This window comes from Protopterus annectens, chromosome 5.part1 (assembly GCF_019279795.1).
Source record: "Protopterus annectens isolate FY-2018-M chromosome 5.part1, PAN1.0, whole genome shotgun sequence".
NCBI classification, from domain to species: Eukaryota; Metazoa; Chordata; order Ceratodontiformes; family Protopteridae; genus Protopterus; species Protopterus annectens.
In genome coordinates this window covers 720,786,167-720,806,219 of record NC_056736.1, presented here as the reverse complement: position 1 = coordinate 720,806,219, position 20,053 = coordinate 720,786,167, and the positions used below count along the sequence as shown (strand labels likewise).

The 20,053-nt window shown below is 42.8% G+C and overlaps 1 protein-coding gene across 1 annotated transcript in view; it reads right to left on the bottom strand.

Annotated features, from left to right (window-relative positions):
* MYO7A (myosin VIIA) overlaps positions 1-20,053 on the bottom strand; it is a 1,588,820-nt gene that overhangs the window by 299,728 nt on the left and 1,269,039 nt on the right. The gene's annotated exons all lie outside the window — the stretch shown is intronic.

The following is a 20,053-nucleotide window of genomic DNA, read 5'->3' as shown; positions in this document are numbered from 1 at the left end:
TTTATTTTTTCTCCACGGTTATTTCAGTGCTGCGGGTTTGGTTTATATAAGAGTCCAGAATTGCCACCCTATTTCTTTGCTCAATGCAGATGTTAAAGTTTACTCATGCACCTTAACCAATAGGCTTAAAGTAATTCAATCAGATCTCATCTTGTCTACCCAAACTGCATTTACCAAACGTAGGTAATGTGTGAACCACCTAAGACCTAGGCTGCTTACATTCATTACCTTCACAATGTCCCAGACGCAGCGGACTAAACCTCAAACTTACTTTTATTTGAACAATTCCTTTTTCTAAATGTTTAAATAAATGCCAGACATAATTTATATGAAGAGTGGTACTTTTAGGGAAAGAGTGTTTAGTACTCCAGTGTGCAGGGTAGGGTTATGGTCATGGTTAGCACACATGAGTAAGGTGTTGCAGGGGCAAAGCCTGGGTAGACTTGCTAGATTGGGGTGACAAGAGATCCAGAAGCAGATCAAGCAACTAGGGCTGCTTTTTGAGGTGAGGTCAAAGCATGGGGAACCAACTTTGCCTGTGCCAAAAGGGGGGTGATAAGTATAATTGAGACCTCACACACTCATGCTTTTTGTAGGAGCTTGGTCATAAGAAGTAGAGAAGGGACTCCATAAAGAAGACCAGTGGCCAAAAATGGAACATAACATCCCTAGGTGTCTGACCCTGTGCAGGGATCAGGGCAAAGTAGCTGCTGCATTTAGTACTGGTCTGTGAGGTGAAGACGTCCCAGCAAGACTGAACTCAGCAGTGAAAAATCATCCATAGTACTGCTGGTTTGAGGGACCATTTGTGAGGTAGATGCAATAGCTAAGCCTGTCTGCTAAGAGGTTGGTCTAATGTGGAAGATGCATTGCAGTTAGAAATTGTTATGAAGATAGATATCACTTATTGCCACACTCTCAAGACCTCTCAGCTGAGCGGCTATAATCATGTTCCTCCATACTTTTTGATGTACAACACTACCAAGGTGTTGTTCGTGAAGCTTAGGATGACACCTTGGGGAAGGAAGTCCTGTAGAGCTTACAACATTAGGAGGACCACTGTTATCTCCAGGACATGGAGGTGAAGATGAGATCTATGTTGTGACCATTTCCATTGGACTGTTCTCTTGTCAAGATGGCCCCACACCCAGATAGGAGGCATCCATGGTGATGGTGGCCAATGTCAGTAGTAAAATGAAGGGTCTGCCTTCCTGGACTAAAGGAAACTGTATCATCAGAGCAGATGATAACTGCAGAGGATGATGAGACATGTGAAAATTGAGAGAGCAGGGACTGAGATCACTGAACACTGAATGCCCCTGTAACATTCTCATGGCATATCTGGCATGCAGAACTAATGTAGCGGAGCATGCTATCATGCATAATACTTCTAACCCCATGGAATCTGGAGGAAAAATCTCCTGAAGATATTTGGCTATCATTCACCTGAGGGATAGAAGTCTGTCATCTGGTAGTTTTGCAATTTTCAGAAGGTCTATCAAGGTCATATAATCTCTGTCTTGTAAGCTCCACTACCATTTGAATTTTGTCTTTAAAATGGGCCTCAGCAGAGCATGATGGGTTAAAACATGGATATGACAATCAGGAATAGACACCAGAACTTTTCTAGTCTGGTGGGACCTCTTGGATGGCTCTTTATTTGAAGGAGCTGAGAGATCTCCTTTGCCACTGCACTTTTTTGTTGTGGTGGAATGTCTAGGAAAGGTGTAGATGACTGAGTGGGGGTTGATATGAAGGTAACTATATAGCCTCTGGCTATAATGGTCTTCACCCAGTTGTCTTACATGATGGCCATCTATGAATCTAGGTGAAGAGAGAGCCAATCCCACCCCCAATTGCCTCCAGAGTTGAGCAACCAGCTAAGTCTTCAGGGATGTTGATTCTGTTTACTGGAGAATAGTCTTCTAAATATTTGATTCTGCAGACTCCTTTGTCCCTAGGGTGGCATCCATTAAAGGGGTCCCCCTCTGGCATGGGGGCCCCCCTCCAAAGTGGTATCCAAAGGTAATTATTGTGGCTTCTTGAAACACAGTGCCTAAGAATCATTCTGGTTCCTGGAAAAGGACCACCGGGGGGGGGGGGCTGAAAGACCACTCTGATGGCAGATAATGTATTGTCTTCCTGCTCACTTTTCAATAGCTTATCTTTGTGTTTGAGACCAAACAGTGAGGTATCACCATACAGGCCTTTTAAGTAGGATGGTTTAAAGTTGCCAGCAAAGAAACATATGTGGCAAGGTATGACAGAACATAGTAACATGGTAACATGCACGTGCCAGCCACTCCATCTGCTGTATTGTGACATAGTCTCACAGATGAATGACAGCATGGCGTCCAGCTGGGACTCAAGTTAATTCCAGAATTCAGAGGTAAGAAGTCTCCTGAAGCAGTCCAATGCATGTGCTACTTGCTCTGGAACATTGTTATGTGGGATTCATAGTTGAATGCCCAGGTGGAAAAGATTCTCAAGTCATAAGAGTGTTTCCCTATTATCTGTCATCCTGCATTCATTATTAGCAGGATGGACTGTGAAGCTTTCCCCAGAAAGTTCCTTCTTAGTGGCCATTGCTGCAATAACATTCTACAAGATGGCCCTTGCTCCAGTATGGTCTGTTCTTGAGTGGCTACAAAATGTTATCTAACTTGAATGGTACAGGTTTGTTGTCATTAAACTCTTGCTATTCCCTCTTGACCACCAGATCGATCACTGGGTCACTGGCAGGGGCCACACTGCAAGCATGAGATGCAGACCTAAATACCTCAGATAACACCTACTCCTTCTCCAGGGAATGTGGAGGGGGGTTGTCAGTACATCCAGTTCCCCTATGCCATATCAATTCCAAAATCTCCCCAAACTTGGGGTCATCAGGAGGGGGTTGGCGAAATCTTCTCCTTCATTGGGGTCAATGTCTGGAGTAGTGATTCCACAGGGGAATATATGAGTCTTCTCTTACATATACATTTTTGGAATACATTCATAAAGCTAAATGGCTGAAACACCGAACAGCTTAACTACACTGTACCATGAGCTTTTCAACTTTCTCATACCTGTTCCTCCAGCGTGTCTTGTTTATTTTGGTGAGATTCAGGTCCCTACAGTGGGTGTTTCTGACACTAGTTGTTTTACAGATGTGTAACAGATCCATTAGAGCTTGATCTGTAGAAGCTTTGTAGGTTAGGCGTGGGTCATCTCTCAGCACCCCGTAGAAGAATGAATATAAGGACAATGATGTCAGGTGGTCTGCATATGACCCATGTGTTCTATTTGTGAGAAATCTCTGTGGATGATACAGGTGGTGCATATGCTTTGTCAGCTACATGCCAAAGGGGACATTGTACTCAATAACTGGTGTTATGAGGTCAGAGTATAATGAGATGATGTTTGGGCCTAAACGCTAAACCTTTGTTCATAACTTGCACAACATGAAATGATTTCCTTACCATGTCTCAGAGGGTCCCCCTTCTTTGGAAAAGGCTTTCCACCCATGCATAGAAGAGTTTTTCTTTGCATTTGTTCATGCAGAACATGGAGCAGTAGATGGTGAACTGCAAATATAGCCCTGCTCTGACACCCATGATTCTACCTTTATTCGAGGAGATTGGCTAGGTTTAAATTTGGCCCTTGGGTCGCTATGCTAGTTATCTACTATGATACTATGAAGACGTTGAAAGGTATAGATGAAGGGTGAGAGGAATAATTTAAGGAGTTAGACTTGAAAAATGAGACTTAAGACAATGCAGTACAAATGAAAAATCATCCTTTTTAACTCTTAAGGTGATCAGACACTGAAATTTCTTAGCAAATGCAGCTACAGACTGAAGCAGTTCAGATGTTTCAGGAAAAATAGCATCAACTAATAGGTGAAAGAACGGATGCAACCAAATATTAAAAAAAGAGATAAAAAGTCAAAAGGTAATTAAATGAGGTTACAGCTGCATGTAGACATGTATAGTTCCATGCATATATACATGCATGTAAGTATGCCTGCATTTATGTAAAAATATACGTTTGCATGCACAAAGTTAAGCATATGTCAATGCATGCATGCATGGGTACAACTAAGTACATATGTGTAAAATTATATGTACATGGTTATAAGTACATATATGTGCATATACACACAACTATATGTACATGAAAGTAAAAGTGGAGTTTTAATTCTTGCATCATTTATTTTCTGCCAGGAAAGTACAGTTGTGTAAGTTAACTTACTATAACAGTAGATCTTTGAATATATCACTGCTGCAGTAGCCCAAGCTATATGGGGGATGTCCTGTCAAGAATCAAACCAGTCAGCCACCTTACAAAGTTTTAGGGCACCTTCCATGTACTCTGGCCAATGCTCTGCATGAGTATTATTATGGATAAGGACATAGGCAATCTCCAAGCACTTGACCCCATCCAGTTCGGATTCATCAAGGGCACATCTTGCCTGTTGAACCTGTTTGACATCTTTGAGATTGTCACCAAGGCCCTGGATGAAGGAAAGTCAGTACATATAGCTTACCTTGACTTGGCCAAGGCTGTTGACACAATCCCCCACTTGAGCAGCATCAAAAAGCTAACACAACTTGGCATAAATCTCTATCTCATTAGGTGGGTGGCCAACTGGCTCACCAACAGTACACTCAGGATAAAAATAGGCACCTCCACCTCTGATAGCAGACCTGTCACTAGTGGAGTTCCCCAGGTATCTGTCCTTGGACCCCTATTGTTTCGCATCTACTTCTCAGAGGTCCAGACAAAGACAAAAGGCCTGTGACTGACCAAGTTTGCGAGTGACTATAAGTTGGGTGCTGTCATTGACTCCTCAAATTATGTTAACATACTGCAAGAGGGTCTCACAATATCTAATGACTGGTGCCAAAGTCATCTCCTCAAGCTAAACGCAAAAAAATGTATCATCATACCATTTGGCAAAAACATGGCCCCTACTGATTACCACATCAACGGTAACCCCCTAAGCACACAACCCCTGGTGAGAGACCTGAGTACTCAGGTTGATAACAATCTCACATTCGATCATCATGTAGCGGCAGTGGTCAGAAAAGCCTTTTACATGGTTCTTCTCATAAGTAAAGGGATTGCATCCAGAAAAAAAGGAGGTTATTACCTCTCAATACTCCTCCCTCATTAGACCAGTAATTGAGTATAATGCCCCATTTGGTATGTACTTCCCCAAACATCTGCACCAACTGGAAAGGCCACAGAAATACCTCACAAAAAGAATCCATGGCCTCCAACACTTGTCCTATGCAGACAGACTCAAATCACTATCACTCTACCCGGTATTGTACAGATTGCTCAGAGGTGATATGTGTTTTGCCTACAAGGCAATCTCGGACACCGCCCTACTAGAGATGCTCCATATCCGTTTGTCTACCTCCTCGTGCATTACCAAAAGGCCTGAATCTAATATGCGACATCAAAAAAACCTGCTGGAGACACAGGTTTGTCTCTTGGAGGCTGCTCTATCTCTGGAATAGACTTCCCATGCACATCAAACAGAGTACCTTGTTGACCCTCTTCAAGCTCAACCTTGATATGTGGATGACAAACCACAAATTTGTCCCAGGGATTCCACCTGCGTCCCTCATTGACAGCAGTGACAGGTGCTGACTGAGGTTTCTTTTTGGGGATAAACTCTTAGCTAGGCTTGTAAGTGTTCCAGGGGATTAGCCTAGTAACCTCCTATGATCCTGTGAAGCAGAATAAAATCAGTGGTTAAGGCTCCAAAACTTCACAGCTTTCTTGCCTCAAAAGGATTAGGTGAGAAACCCCACCAAGTATGATCTATATTAATAAAAATCACAGACACAGACTCTGGCATAAAAACATCAGAAATGGGGGGGGGGTGTAGATACTGCTACAGTGTTCTATTAGAACATCTGCTGTTATGGCAAGTTTACTTACACAACTGTACTATGTTAATCAATAGACCACGTCTGTGGTAATTAAGCTATGTGAGGCAAATACCAGAGCTTAGAAACCAAGGGTGGAAGAAGATGGATTACAGTCCAACAGCCTCTAGATAACAGTCGTAGCAAAGCCAGCTCTGAACACAGAGAAGGAATCTAGTTTGTGGCACTTGGTAATGATGTGCACAGATATGTGCACATATGACCAAGTTATCGCCCTTAGTATATTTCTGAAGTCCAATGCTTCCAAAAAGCCATAAATAGCCAAAGCCCCGGTTGAACAGGTCCTGCCTTTGCCTGGAAGTATCTTGTCATGGTGAGAATAACACTAATGGCCTCTAATTCTTACTTTCATAGGACACAACAAACTCGCCAGCAATCCTGAAGTTTTTTGCCTCATCCATGTAGTGTCTGAGTTCCCTGTGAACATCCAGAGTCTGTAGCATTTTTTCTCCCTTTACTTTAGGTTCTGGAAAGAAAATGGGATGAGTAGCCTGAATTAGTGTAAACTCTGAAATGACCTTGGGCATGAAGAGATTTGTTCTCAAAGTAACCTTATCTTTGTGAAAAATATGATGGGGTGACTCACCATAACAGCCTGTATCTCTAAATATTCTTGCAGAAGTCAGAGCAATGAGCAACACTATTTTCCATGGTAAGAACCTCAAATCAGTCTCAGAGGCAGGTTCACAAGGAAACAGTGCAAACATTTTTAATACAAAATTAAGATCCCAAGAAGGAATCACCTGTGTTCTAGGTAGGAGTATATGCAAACCCAGTTTTAAAACTGCTTCATTTGAGATAAGGCAGAAGGGGCGAATTTAAAGGCAGGTAAGCAGATATGAAATGAATCTTGACTGAATAGTAAGAGAGGTTAGGAGCTAATAAGTCATACAAATACTGAAGAACTGCAGGAGTCTGAGCCTTATAAAGTTCCTAATTCTTGGTTTAGCCCAACTAGAAATTTTCTTCCACTTACCCATAAATGATTTTCTAGTAGGAGGTTTCTTTGCCTCCTTTAATACCTGCTACAAGTCCTCAGGGGACAAAAGTGCCTAAATGGTATTACAGTTCTATCATCCAGATAATCAGTTGAAGAAGTTTAGGGATGGGATGTATCAAAACAAATCTTATCCATTGTGACTAAGTCAGTTCTGTGAGGAAGCTTGTTGAAACTGCCCTTGGCCATTTTGAAAACAAGGAAAAAATTACAGTTGTGTAAGGTGCACTTACCCAGTACAGTATATGTTTCTGCTATATGGGCTTTGTCATGCCCGTGACACAACTGACCAACTTTCAAAAGCTCTGGCACCCCCACATTGACTGTTGAATGGACAGCTCTGAAGAGGGAAAACTCAGCAGGTAGAGTAGAAAATCTTGAGGACTTTTTTTACCTAATGTTAAGAAATAGCATACTTATCCTGCACCATAAAAACAAGATATAACCAACAGGTGTATAACCCCACAATAAACTATATAAAAGAATGGGGGTGGGAGGGGTAGAAGGTAGGTGTAGTGAAAAATAGCAGCCATGAACAAGAAATGTTTGATATTGGAGAAATCCAGGATTCCTTAAAGGGACATATCAGCTAAAGTAGAACGCTTGATATATATATATATATATATATATATATATATATATATATATATATATATATATATATATATATATATATATATATATACATGGTTTATGTTTGAAACATTGAAACGCAACTTGTCGAAAGACAGTTGTGCGGAAGTACGTTTTCAAGTTTACAGTTAGCTGAAAAAAATGCATTGAATGTGCATGAGCAAATGCACATTGACATTTGCTCATTGCAGATTAGGCATTGTGGTTGAGGAGTGCACTATAGTGGTGATCGGGAAATGGATCCCTTCCCCACTGTAGTGCCAACTCAGAGTCAGAATATTAAAGTAGGGGGGGTGTGGGGAGCACAGTCCCCCACATGGGGGTGCAGGGGGGCTTGCATTGTGTGTTCGACATCTGAGTTCGAAACTCAGTGAATCTGCTGTTTGATTTGCTGAGTTTCGAACTTCAGAGACGTTCGACAATCCGGATTCGGCTGTTTGGTTCGCACAACTGGCTGTTCGGAAAGCTGATTTTCAATGTTTCAAAGGTAAACCATATAAATACCTATATATATATATATATATATATATATATATATATATATATATCTAAATAAATAGAATAGTTAACATTTCTGTGTGAAAGGGTTCCTCAAATGGGGACTTATCTACCAGAAAAGACTTAAAGACCACCTGCTGCTTTTGTGAAGCCACTGAGCATCTTTGTCATGAGGCAGCAAGAAAGTACTTAAGATTTTCCACTCTGACAGCTGATTTTTCTCTCCTCAGAGCTGTCCAATTAGCAGTCATAGTGAAAGCGTGGGAAGGAGTCAGATCTTTTGGAAGCTGAACGATTGTTGTATTTTGTGCAGTACACAACCCATATATATAGTCTAAAGGGTACTGTAGCTGTGGGAATGATGAATACTCATAGTTGTTTGGCCAAAAGGAAGATATCATAGTTATCTTTGGGGAGGCTTTCTGTATCTTTAGAGAAACACTGGTTAGTACAGGAAAGGGCGGCAATACATACAGGAACATTCCCAAACATGAGAATTAAAAGGCATCTGTCTTATAGCTTGGATGAAAGGAGTCCTGGAGCTGAATTTATTCAGCTGTCTGCTATGGCTGGAGACAAACTGATCTACCTGAGGAGTTCCCATAGATGGATTAATTTCTGGAAGGCCCCCCTAAGTTCCACTTTCATTCATGATGGTCTGTTCCGGTCTTGGTCAGCTTGTCTGCAACAATGTTTTGTTCTGACGGATTGAAGGTAGCCTGGAGGAACAGACCGAGCTGAGTTGCTAGATCCCAGGCTAGTCTGTAAAGGGAATAGGACCTGGTTCCCCTTTTTTGTTTACATACAACATCACTGTGGTATTGCCTGTGATTACTAGTAGAGGGCCTGATGTCCAAAGATAGTTCAGAAATTAGAGATTATTTACTAGAGCCATAATTTATCTGAGATTTATATATTTTAACTTGTACTGCTTGCTTCACAGGCCCAATACTCTCATTTCCTTGGATGTAGCTTCTAAAGCAAAGTCTAATACATCTGTGGTTATAGACTGAGTAGGGCCGGGAAAGGAGAAAGGCAGACCTGGGGTGAGAGACAATTGTTTTTACCCATGACAGAAACTCCTTTTTGCAAATCAGAGCACTGGCATTTGAAATTAGAGGGTGTATTGGTGCTAAGTCCAAATTGCTTTTGCAAACTGTTGACTCTGATGTCTGGCCAAAGCAATCATTATTACTAAATTATAACTACATTATTATAAAGCTACTACATGATAGAAAATCCCAAAAAGGGAAGGCATCTCTGATCAGTATTAGCAAAAAACTACGGGCACTCATAAAATCGTCTAAGGCCAGCTTCGAGAGAAAAATTGCACAGGACACTAAGGATAATCACAAGGCTTTCTTTAGTTATATTAGGAACCTGGGTGGGAATTCCCAGATATGCTCAGAATTAGTCCAAAATGACAAAAAATACACCAAACCCACAGACATTGCAAACATCCTAGCTGACAGGTTCAGCGCAAACTTCTCCACCCCTACCCCACCAAAAGGGCAAATATCTATCCCAGCAGAGTGCTGCCCCCCTGACATCTCAGATGCTCAGGTAAGAGCCGCCCTCTCCAAAGCAAAAAACACAGCATTAATGGGACCAGACAGTGTCCCGGGCTGCATCCTACATGAACTCCAAGAAGAACTAAACCCAAACATAAAACTACTGTTCAGTCTCAGCCTTACTACAGGATATGTACCCAAAGAGTGGCGTACAGCAACAGTGGTCCCTCTCCACAAAGGTGGTGCCTCAACGGATCCTGGAAACTATCACCCCATAAGCCTGACTAGCTTGGTCTGCAAAGCTATGGAAAGGATCATCATGGACCTCATAAATAAAGTTATTGGGGACCTACAGACACTGGATCCTACCCAGTTAGGCTTTGTTAAGGGCAGATCCTGCCTCTTAAACCTGGTCAATTTCTTTGAAACAGTCACCAAGGCCATTGACGAGGGGAAGGTGGTCCACACAGCCTACCTGGACCTTGCAAAATCCTTCGATACAATACCCTATTCGAGCATTATAGATAAGCTCACCAGCTTAAATATAAACCCCTATGTCACTAGATGGGTTGCAAACTGGCTCAAGGACAGAACCCACATGGTTAGAATTGCTGGAGCCATGTCAGACTCCAAACCAGTTACAAGTGGTGTCCCACAAGGCTCAGTCCTGGGACTTCTCTTGTTCGGTATATATTTCTCGGAGGTACAGGCTAACACGGAAGGACTGTGGCTGACCAAGTTCGTTGCTGACTGCAAACTGGGCGCCATAATCGACTCTCCAGCCGACACAAGCATCCTACAAAAGGGCCTCATAGAAACAGACAACTGGTGCCAGAGCCATGGCCTCAAGCTAAACGCCAAAAAGTGTATAGTCATCCCCTTTGGCAAAAACAAAGTGCCCGAAATTACCACATAGGTGGTAATCCATTAAGTACGGAAGAAGTAATTAGGGACCTGGGTACCCAAGTTGATAGCAATCTCTCATTTGACAACCACGTGGCCAAAGTGGTTAGAAAAACATTTTATATAGCCCACCTAATGATGAAGGGATTCACATCTAGATCGGGGGAGGTCATCGTGCCTCTATATTCATCCCTCATCAGGCCCATAATTGAGTACAATGCCCCTTTTGGGATGTACCTTACCAGACACCAATAGCAATTGGAAAGACCCCAAAAGTACCTCACCAAGAGGATCAAAGGGCTCAAACAGATGCCATATGCTGCCCGGTTAAAGAAACTCCAGCTCTACTCAGTGGCATACCGCCTGCTCAGAGGCGATCTGTGCCTGACGTATAAAGCCATGTTCAACCTGGAATTAATGGACATGCTGCACCTCAGAAAATCCAAATCCCTTCGAGCTACGCGCTCGAGAGACTTGAACCTCAACACTGAAATAAATAGGACATGCTGGAGGGACAGATTCATAACCCAGAGGCTCCCTTCACTCTGGAATAAAATCCCAGTCCAGGTTAGGCAGAGTCCCTCATTGACTCTCTTCAAGAGGAATCTTGATGAGTGGATGGGAGATTTTAGGTTTACCTCGGGTATCACTTCTGTGTCACTGTTAGACAGAGGCAGAGTCTACTAACCTCGAAAAAGGGCATAGCAAAATTCATTTAAAATGTGTGGCGAAAGCCAAACACATTCTGGCTAGGCTTATAAATGCCCTAGGGCAAATAGCCTAGTATGAACCTATGAACCTATAATAGTAGTGGTCATGAAGCACAGTGTTGAGATATTCCCTGGCAGATACCTGAATCTGGATGGAAAATATGAGAAATTACTTTTTTATTTTGTCTTGAGAAAGAAAGGCAATCCCAAGTCTTGTATCCAAAAGACATCCCTGAAAACACCGTCATATGGGATAGACTGACAGAAGATTTCTCATTAGTCATCTGAAATCTCAGGTTGAGAAAATGGTTTATTACTCAAGCCACATTTTTCTCACAGCCTGTGAAACAATTTAAAAAACTCAGGCAATTACGGGAAAATGAGAAAGCCTTGCAACCTCCAATGGGAAAAGGAGCCAGGCGCTTTGTAAACACTCTTGAAGGTGTAGAAAATCCTTTCCCTCTTTGTCCTGGAGAAAAAGATTCTATAACCCCCTGAGACAGCATCTATTTAGGATAGGAAGGAACAAGAAAGTTTGATTGGATGGATACGAAGGAATCCATCGAAAGAAAGAAAAGTAATCGAAGGAATCCATCGAAAGAAAGAGAAGTAATTGAAGGAATCCATCGAAAGAAAGAAAAGTAATCGAAGGAATCCATCGAAAGAAAGAAAAGTAATCGAAGGAATCCATCGAAAGAAAGAAAAGTAATCGAAGGAATCCATCGAAAGAAAGAAAAGTAATCGAAGGAATCCATCGAAAGAAAGAAAAGTAATCGAAGGAATCCATCAAAAGAAAGAGAAGTAATCGAAGGAATCCATCGAAAGAAAGAGAAGTAATCGAAGGAATCCATCGAAAGAAAGAAAAGTAATTGCAGTATCTATTGTAGCTTTTTTGAATGACTTCTATAACCCAAATGTCTGAAGTTATCTGGTGACATAAGAAGAGTGAAGACTTAGATTCTGGGATAGTTTTACAGGTTTGTCAGGGTAAAGAGGTGAAAACACCTGAGGGGGGATACAGTCAGTCAGTTTTCTTCAATCGCTCTTGGTTCTGTAAGAATCCTCATTTCTTCTTCTTTGAACCTCTTTGCCACAGCTTTTTTTTTAAATTCTGTATGAATTTCCTTGCTGGAAATGCTTTTCCTGTTTTACAAAAGAGGAACCTGAACTGGAAGAAAAGTTTCTATTATATTTTTAAAAGGAGGGTTGAAAACCCCCAAATTAACTTTCCTATTCCATGAAACCTCTCAAGGACCTCAGAAGGAGAGACCAAATAAAACTTCTCTATCCAAGGGTGCATTCAAGATCACAGCTTTGACATCATTTGGTAAATTCTGAGACTGTAGCCAGGAAAATCTCAACACAGAACAAGTGGCAGCCACTCTTGACAGCATCAGCGGTCTTGTAAACACATTTTAAAATGTATTTAGCTACCTGAGACACAGAAGATACTGTAGAAATTAGAGATGCTTTAGCTTCTGAACGAGGGAGATCAGCAATTTATTTCCTTATATTGACCAAAGAAACCAAATTTAGAGATGTGAGCCTCACAATTTACTATTCTGGAGGCCAAGGTAGAAGAAGAAAAAACGTTCTTTTCAAACCTATAAAAGGCTTTTTCCAGTGTGTCACAAGGGTTATGGATAGCTGCTGAAAGGACTTAGCAGAAGGTGACTTTGACAAAGAAATTACTGCAGACTCTGACCTGGGATTAGGGAAAAAAAGGAGCAAACCAAAGACCAGGAAGGAACCGGACCACAAAACTTATAAGCTTTCGTTCGTTTAATAAAACACCACAAACTTCATCAGAATTCTGATGAAGTTTGTGGTGTTTTATTAAACGAACAAAACCTTATACGTTTTGTGGTCTGGTTCCTTCCTGGTCTTTGGTTTGTTGCTTTTTCATTTTTACTTTATTCTTTGGAGTTGTTTAAAAAAAAGGAATTTTTGAGGACAAGGGCACTTTATTCATCTTATGAGACTTTCTTGGAGTAGGTGGCTGACTGTCAGGCAAACAGCAGGTTGCAAAAAAAGCATCTTAAAGCATCTTCTAAAGCTGTCAACACAACAGGAATAACTGCAGGTTAAAGGAAATCTATCCATAACAAATTGGAATATCTTTTCTGATATTCTAGTAATTCTCGTTATTCACACTGAAACAATTCCTTCACTCTGGCAACAATATCAGAAAAAGACAACTCCTAAGGAGGGGAATCCTCAGTCAGATTCTTCTTTCTGAGGAGACAGAAGTTGAGATACACAGTCCAGTATAATTCCTGTTCCTTAGACTGGGAATTGTTATCTAAGAGACAGCAAAATCTTTTCCTTTTCCTATGTGGAGAAAAGTCAGCATTACAAAGTTCTAAATAAACCATTAGCAAAGCCAAAACAATATTATGTTTTTTCTTTCTAGAAGATCCCTCAGAAAAGGAGTGGCTTAAAGGATGCTCCCATTCTCGGGAAAAAAGCTCCTCAGAGTGGTTTTGTGAAGGAGATTCCCAGTACTTCCTCGATGCCGGCAAAGGTGGTAGCCCCTTAACTAACAAGGGCAGCTGAACAGCCTTAGAGGATGTGCCTACCTCCTGGTCATTAGTGGCTTTCTGAGAAGTAGCACTAGAGAGACAGAAAGAAAGAAAGAAACAGATAAGTGGCCCAAGGAATAACTTATGGCCACAGTGGAGTCACCCATCAGCAGCTGAGGTGAAGGGGAAACCAGAGTTAAGACTGAAGCCTCCAGGATAATTTTTTTTCTTCCTGCAGCTTGGTAAGGAATTGATAGTGTTACTGGGACCCAGGTTTCATATCCTAGCTGCAAAAAGAGTCTCACAGGTGGACAGTAACACCTAGAAGAATAGATTTTACCTCCTGACTGAAAAAATACTTTCTGACACAATATAATGTCCTTCAAGAATGCAATTGCAGTCCTTACATATGGGTTGTCCTGCCTCAGGCAGCCCTCGGTCGGCCGGATTCCAAAGTCTGGGTCTGGCGTCGGCTGATGTCGCCTCTTCCCCGACGTCAGAGCAGCTGGGGTATAAAAGCATCAGCCGACGCCATCCTCCCCAGTCTTTCTTGCCACGAGGTGCCCGAAGCAGAAGCAGTTCGCAAGTGCCGGTCGGTCAGCTCCTGTGTTTTACGTATCCAAAGTCACCAAAATGCTAAGTACCCCGTTGGGGAACCTTTTCTTGCCTCAGCCGATGTCAGAAAAAACTGAAAAAGTTAATAACTGTTTGTCTTGTGGTAAACAAATACCTCATAAGGACTTCCATTCTTACTGCCTTCCCTGCCTTGGCCCAGACCACAACGTCTCGGCCTGTGCTGCCTGTGCTTGCTTCAATAAGCGCACACTCAGGCGCCGGGCAGAGTTTGCCGAAGACCTTTTTGGCGATAATATTCTTATACCATGCCGTCGGAACAACCGACACCACATATTTCCAAAAAACCAGAAAGACCGGGACCGACATCCTCGGCCCGCGACTTCCACCGACTCCACAACCAAAACTACCGCGAGTGCATCAGTCTCTTCTGAGGCGGTTTTTCCACCGCTCCAGACCGACGACACCGCTTTACCGATCACTTCAGCCCCAGAGCCTACGCCGGTGCCGGTTGTTGATTTTCCTCCAGAAACTGAAGCCCAAGATTTGCCTGAGTCCATACTCAAGGTTACTCCAGCACGTGGGGCGGCTAGGCCCCCTATGTCTATGTCTATCAAGGCCTACACACGTGCTAAGGCTTCCAGCCAGGCTAAGTCTCACCCTCCTAAATCTTTGCCTCAGCCCACTACTGATAAACAAATCATGACTTTAGCTGCAGACCTAATTTCCTTAATCAGGGGCTCCCAGGCCCATCCTGACAGAGGTTCTCAACCACCTTCGGACAAAAGGCCCAGGGTTGAGCATACAGACACCCTTTCTTCTGATGAGGCCTCTGGTGACTCTGATCACTCTGATACCCAGGAAGAGGTCCTTCCAGGCCTACAAGGATTCTGATGCGGAGGATTCTATTCCTTCTGCCTCTCCTCCTGAGGATATTTCTTTTGGGGAAGTTCTACACTCCATGAGAGAGCATTTTCAGTGGCAAGGCCAGGAGTTCTCAGACTCCAGGAAAAGGCTTCGTACCTTCCTTAAGCTTCCCCAACACAGGCCTTTAGCTATCCCTCCAGTGTTAGATGTACTGGATGATGTGTACTCAGATTCGAGTACTTCTCCTGATTCTCTCTCCCCTGCTCCTGTCAAGCCGGACAGACACTACAGGGTTCCTGAAACTCATAAACATTTCTTTAAGGCCCATTCTGTTGACCTAGAAACAATTTCCCAGGGGCCCAAAGGGGTGGCCACATCCACGGCCAAAAATCCTTTGCCTTCAGACAGGGAAGCTAGGTCCCTGGAGAGGTGGGGCAAAAAAGTTTATACCTCAACCACACTGGCCATGAGGGCCCTTAACTGCCTTTATCATATGTTTCAGTATCAGGATTTCTTGATGGATGATTTGCAGAAAAAGTTAGCCTCGCCTGAGCCTTTAGATAGAAAGGCCTTGCAGGATTTGGTTCATAATACTCAGCAGGTTAGCAATCATTTGCTTCAGTGTGGTTATGATGCATTGGAAGCTTCATGTAGGGCAGCTATGACAGGGGCCGTCATACATAGACATGCATGGTTTAAAGAACAGACATTGCCAGATCATGTTAAAGTAAAGCTTCTAGATGCACCTCTGGAAAAACACAAGCTATTTGGTGCTAATGCTCAGGATGTGTTGAAATCAATTGAGGAAAAGGCTAAATCAGTGCAAACAGTCAAAGATTTCTTCCAGGTTCAGCCACCAAGGTTCAGCAGGAATTGGCCTTCTAAGAATTGGTCCTTTCCAGACACCGACAAGTTTCAAAGGGGAAATAACAGATGTGCCTGAGGGAGAGGACAATACATAGGCTCCTACAGGGGACACCAATGGCAACCGTCTAATCAGAGAGGTGGCGCAGGGACTTCTACTGCTCCACAGGGACAATCACAATGACTTGACTTTCACACCGCCGACCAAGGCTCAAAGAGAAGCACCTTTAGGCGGAAAATTATCCTTATTTTCAAAAAATTGGCACATTTTAACAAAGGACAGATGGATTCTGGACATAATAGACCAAGGCTACAGGTTCCACTTCCATACTTTACCAACAAGACAAGGCATGCCCAACCTGCCACAAAATCAAAGGGCAGAGGCATTACTACAAGTTTCAAAGCTGATAAAAATCAAAGCAATAGAAAAGGTACCTACTCAGGAACAAGGCCAGGGATTTTACTCAAGACTGTTCCTTGTTCCAAGAAAAGAAAAACAATGGAGACCTATACTGGACTTGTCCGTTCTAAACACTTTTCTCATTGTACCAAAATTCAAAATGCTGATGCTCCAGCAACTCCTTCCCATGCTGGGCAAGGGGTCTTGGCTGGTTACTCTGGACCTCAAGGAGGCATACCTGCATGTCCCAATCAGACACAGTTGCAGAAGATACCTCAGATTTCTTGCAGGGTCAGAGCATTATCAATTCTCAGCATTGCCTTTTGGCTTATCTACTGCGCCCAGAGTATTCACGAAATGCCTGGCATCAGTAATTGCACACTGCAGACTCCAGGGGATACAAATATACCCTTACCTGGATGACTGCCTTATACAAGTGGACAGCAAGCAAGCCTTGACAAAAAACTTGAATTATGTCATTCACTTACTACAGGCTTTGGGATACACAGTCAACTTACAAAAATCAAGACTACTGCCATCCCAGCAAATAATTTTTCTAGGAGCCAAACTAGACACAGAATCACAAATGGCTTACCTCACAGAAGAGAAGCAAGAACAATTACCACATTACTTCAAAAGCCTAGCAAAGCTCACCCCAGATGACTGCAAGGAAAATCCTGCAGGCCCTGGGTTTCATGGCATCTTGCATTCTACTGGTTCCACTGGCAAGACTTCACATGAGAAAATTACAATGGTACCTAAAAAGTTTATGGTCTCAACACAGCCACAACTTAGAAGCAATTATTCCACTCATCCCTTGTCTACAAAGGGAATTTCTGCGGTGGGCTCAAGCAAGCCAGTTAAACAAAGGTATGCCTTTCAACAAACCTCAAACAAGCCAAACCATTACAACAGATGCCTCAGACCATGGATGGGGGGCGCACATGGAGGGCAGATGCATTCAAGGGCAATGGTCCCCCCAGGAAGTGCATCTTCACATCAATCAAAAAGAGATGTTAGAAGTAATTCATGCAATTGAGGCCTTCGGAAAATATATTCAACAAGGTCATCTGCTAATAAAGACAGACAACACCACTGTTATGTGGTACATAAACAAACAGGGAGGTACTCATTCTTACCCCCTTTGCAGACTAACAATGACTCTTTGGGAAAAGGCCCTGAAACTGAACATACAGCTGCAATCCCAGTTTGTTCCGGGCAGGGACAATGTTCTGGCGGACAGTCTAAGCAGAAACATCCTGGACCCGCACGAATGGATGTTGCATCCAGACATTTTTGCACAAATAACTCTTGCATGGGGGAGGCCGGACATAGATCTCTTTGCTTTCCACCTCAATCATCATCTGAAAAAGTTCTGCTCGAGGACACACCATCCACTAGCCTGGAGAATGGATGCTCTCTCATTCAGCTGGAACTCTCTAACAATCTATGCATTCCCACCTCTACCATTAATGACCAAGGTGTTACTGAAGATCAAAGCAGAGCAACCCAAAGGCATCTTAATAGCTCCAGACTGGCCAAGACAGCACTGGTACCCATTACTAAGGAGCATAACTTGCACCAAGCCGTGGCCCCTGCCTCAATGGCCTCTACTCTTGACTCAGCACAATTACAGGACGGTTCACCCCAACCTGCAAACTCTGCAGCTGACAGCTTGGAGGGTTCCATGATTTCTCCCCATATCTCTCTCTCCAAGGAAGTTCAACAGATATTATTGGAAGCACGCAGACCTTCCACCAGAAAGACTTATTCAGCCAAATGGAAGAGATTCAACATCTGGAACACCAACAAGGGACAGGATGCATCAGTAATGAGCATCCCACAGATACTGGAATACTTGGCAGAAATGCTGCATAATGGACTTTCCTATTCTTCCATAAAAATTCACGCTTCAGCAATTTCAGCAAAATACAACACTGATCCACCTGTATTTTCACATCCTTTGCTAAGACAATTTCTAAGAGGGATTAAGAATATCAAACCTCCCAGAAAACCACCAGTGCCTGCATGGGACCTCAACTTCGTGTTAGAAAAATTAACTCTTCCTCCTTTTGAACCAGCAGCATCTTCAGAATTGCAATTTCTTTCCTGGAAAACAGTTTTCCTGTTGGCAATTACCTCAGCAAGAAGAGTTTCGGAGATACAGGCCCTCATGGCAGTACCTCCATTTCTCATTTTTCATCAGGACAGGGTTTCTTTAAGAACCAATCCTTCTTTTATGCCAAAGGTGATATCCAGGGTGTCTCTAAATCAAGCAATTCACCTGCCTACTTTCTTCCCCAATCCTCAAAATAAAGGGGAAAGGCTGCTGCACACTTTGGACATACACAGACAACTATGCTACTACTTAGACAGAACAAAGGCCAACAAAAGGTCAGACCAACTTTTTGTAGCATACGCTCCTGCAGTGCAAGGAAAGGCAATTTCCAAACAAACAATTTCAAAATGGATTGGACATTGCATCAGATTCTGTTATTCCTTTCATGGAAAGGGTGTGCCAGCCAATATCAGGCCACACTCCACCAGAGCTACAGCCACCTCCACAGCCTTCCTAAGAGGGGTGGCTACAAAGGACATTCTAGAAGCTGCTACATGGAGCTCCGTGCATACATTTTCCAAGCACTACAACCTGCCTTTATATTCCAGATCCCGAGCAGGCTTTGCTTCTGCAGTCCTGCAGGGCATTTTTAGCTACACCATCCCTTTCTTAGAGCCTACCACCCCCAGCTTTGCTATGGTATTCAACCCATATGTAAGGACTGCAGTTACATTCTTGAAGGACATAGTACAGTTTTGTACCTACCATAAATGTAGATGTCCGATAGATATGCAACTGCAGTCAGGTTTTCCCTCCCTCCTACCCCTCTGTGTATTGGGTCCACTTACCTCCTTTTATACTTAGCTGGGGATATCTGTTATGGTGTATCTGTTTATTGCTATTGTGTATGTCTGGACTTTTTTATCCAGTTCTAAATTTAGCCTTCCTTGGAGGGCACCTGGCATCTGGGGCAAGAAACACTGAGGAAGATGGCGTCGGCTGATGCTTTTATACCCCAGCCGCTCTGACGTCGGGGAGGAGGCAACATCAGCCAACGCCGGACCCAGACTTTGGAATCCGGCCGACCGAGGGCTGCCTGAGGCAGGACAACCCATATGTAAGGTCTGCAGTTGCATATCTATCGGACATCTACATTTATGGTAGGTACAAAACTGTACTTTTTAGTGACAACTCCTAAATACATTAGACCCAACCACTCTTGACACTGTTATGTAGAAACAACATACTTTTCCTCTCAAAAATGTAAATAAATAAGGAATTCCCACAGGGAGCCAGGACTGGCTGTCAGATTAAAAAGTGTCTGACAAGTGATTAGCAGAGCTTAGCAGAGTCGGTAAAGAATGTTGCCAGGAAATTAAAGTTTTGTGATAAAAGTTTTCAGTGACTACCCCCAAAAACAAAAGTATAAGTCCCTAACAATTAAATCTGAAGGTAAAGTTTACTTTTTCTTCACAAAAGATAAACATCTTCAAGGGATTTCCCACAAGGGACTATAACTCAAAATAGTTTTTGAGGTAAAACTTTTAGTGAAAAGACTAAAAGACCCATATATT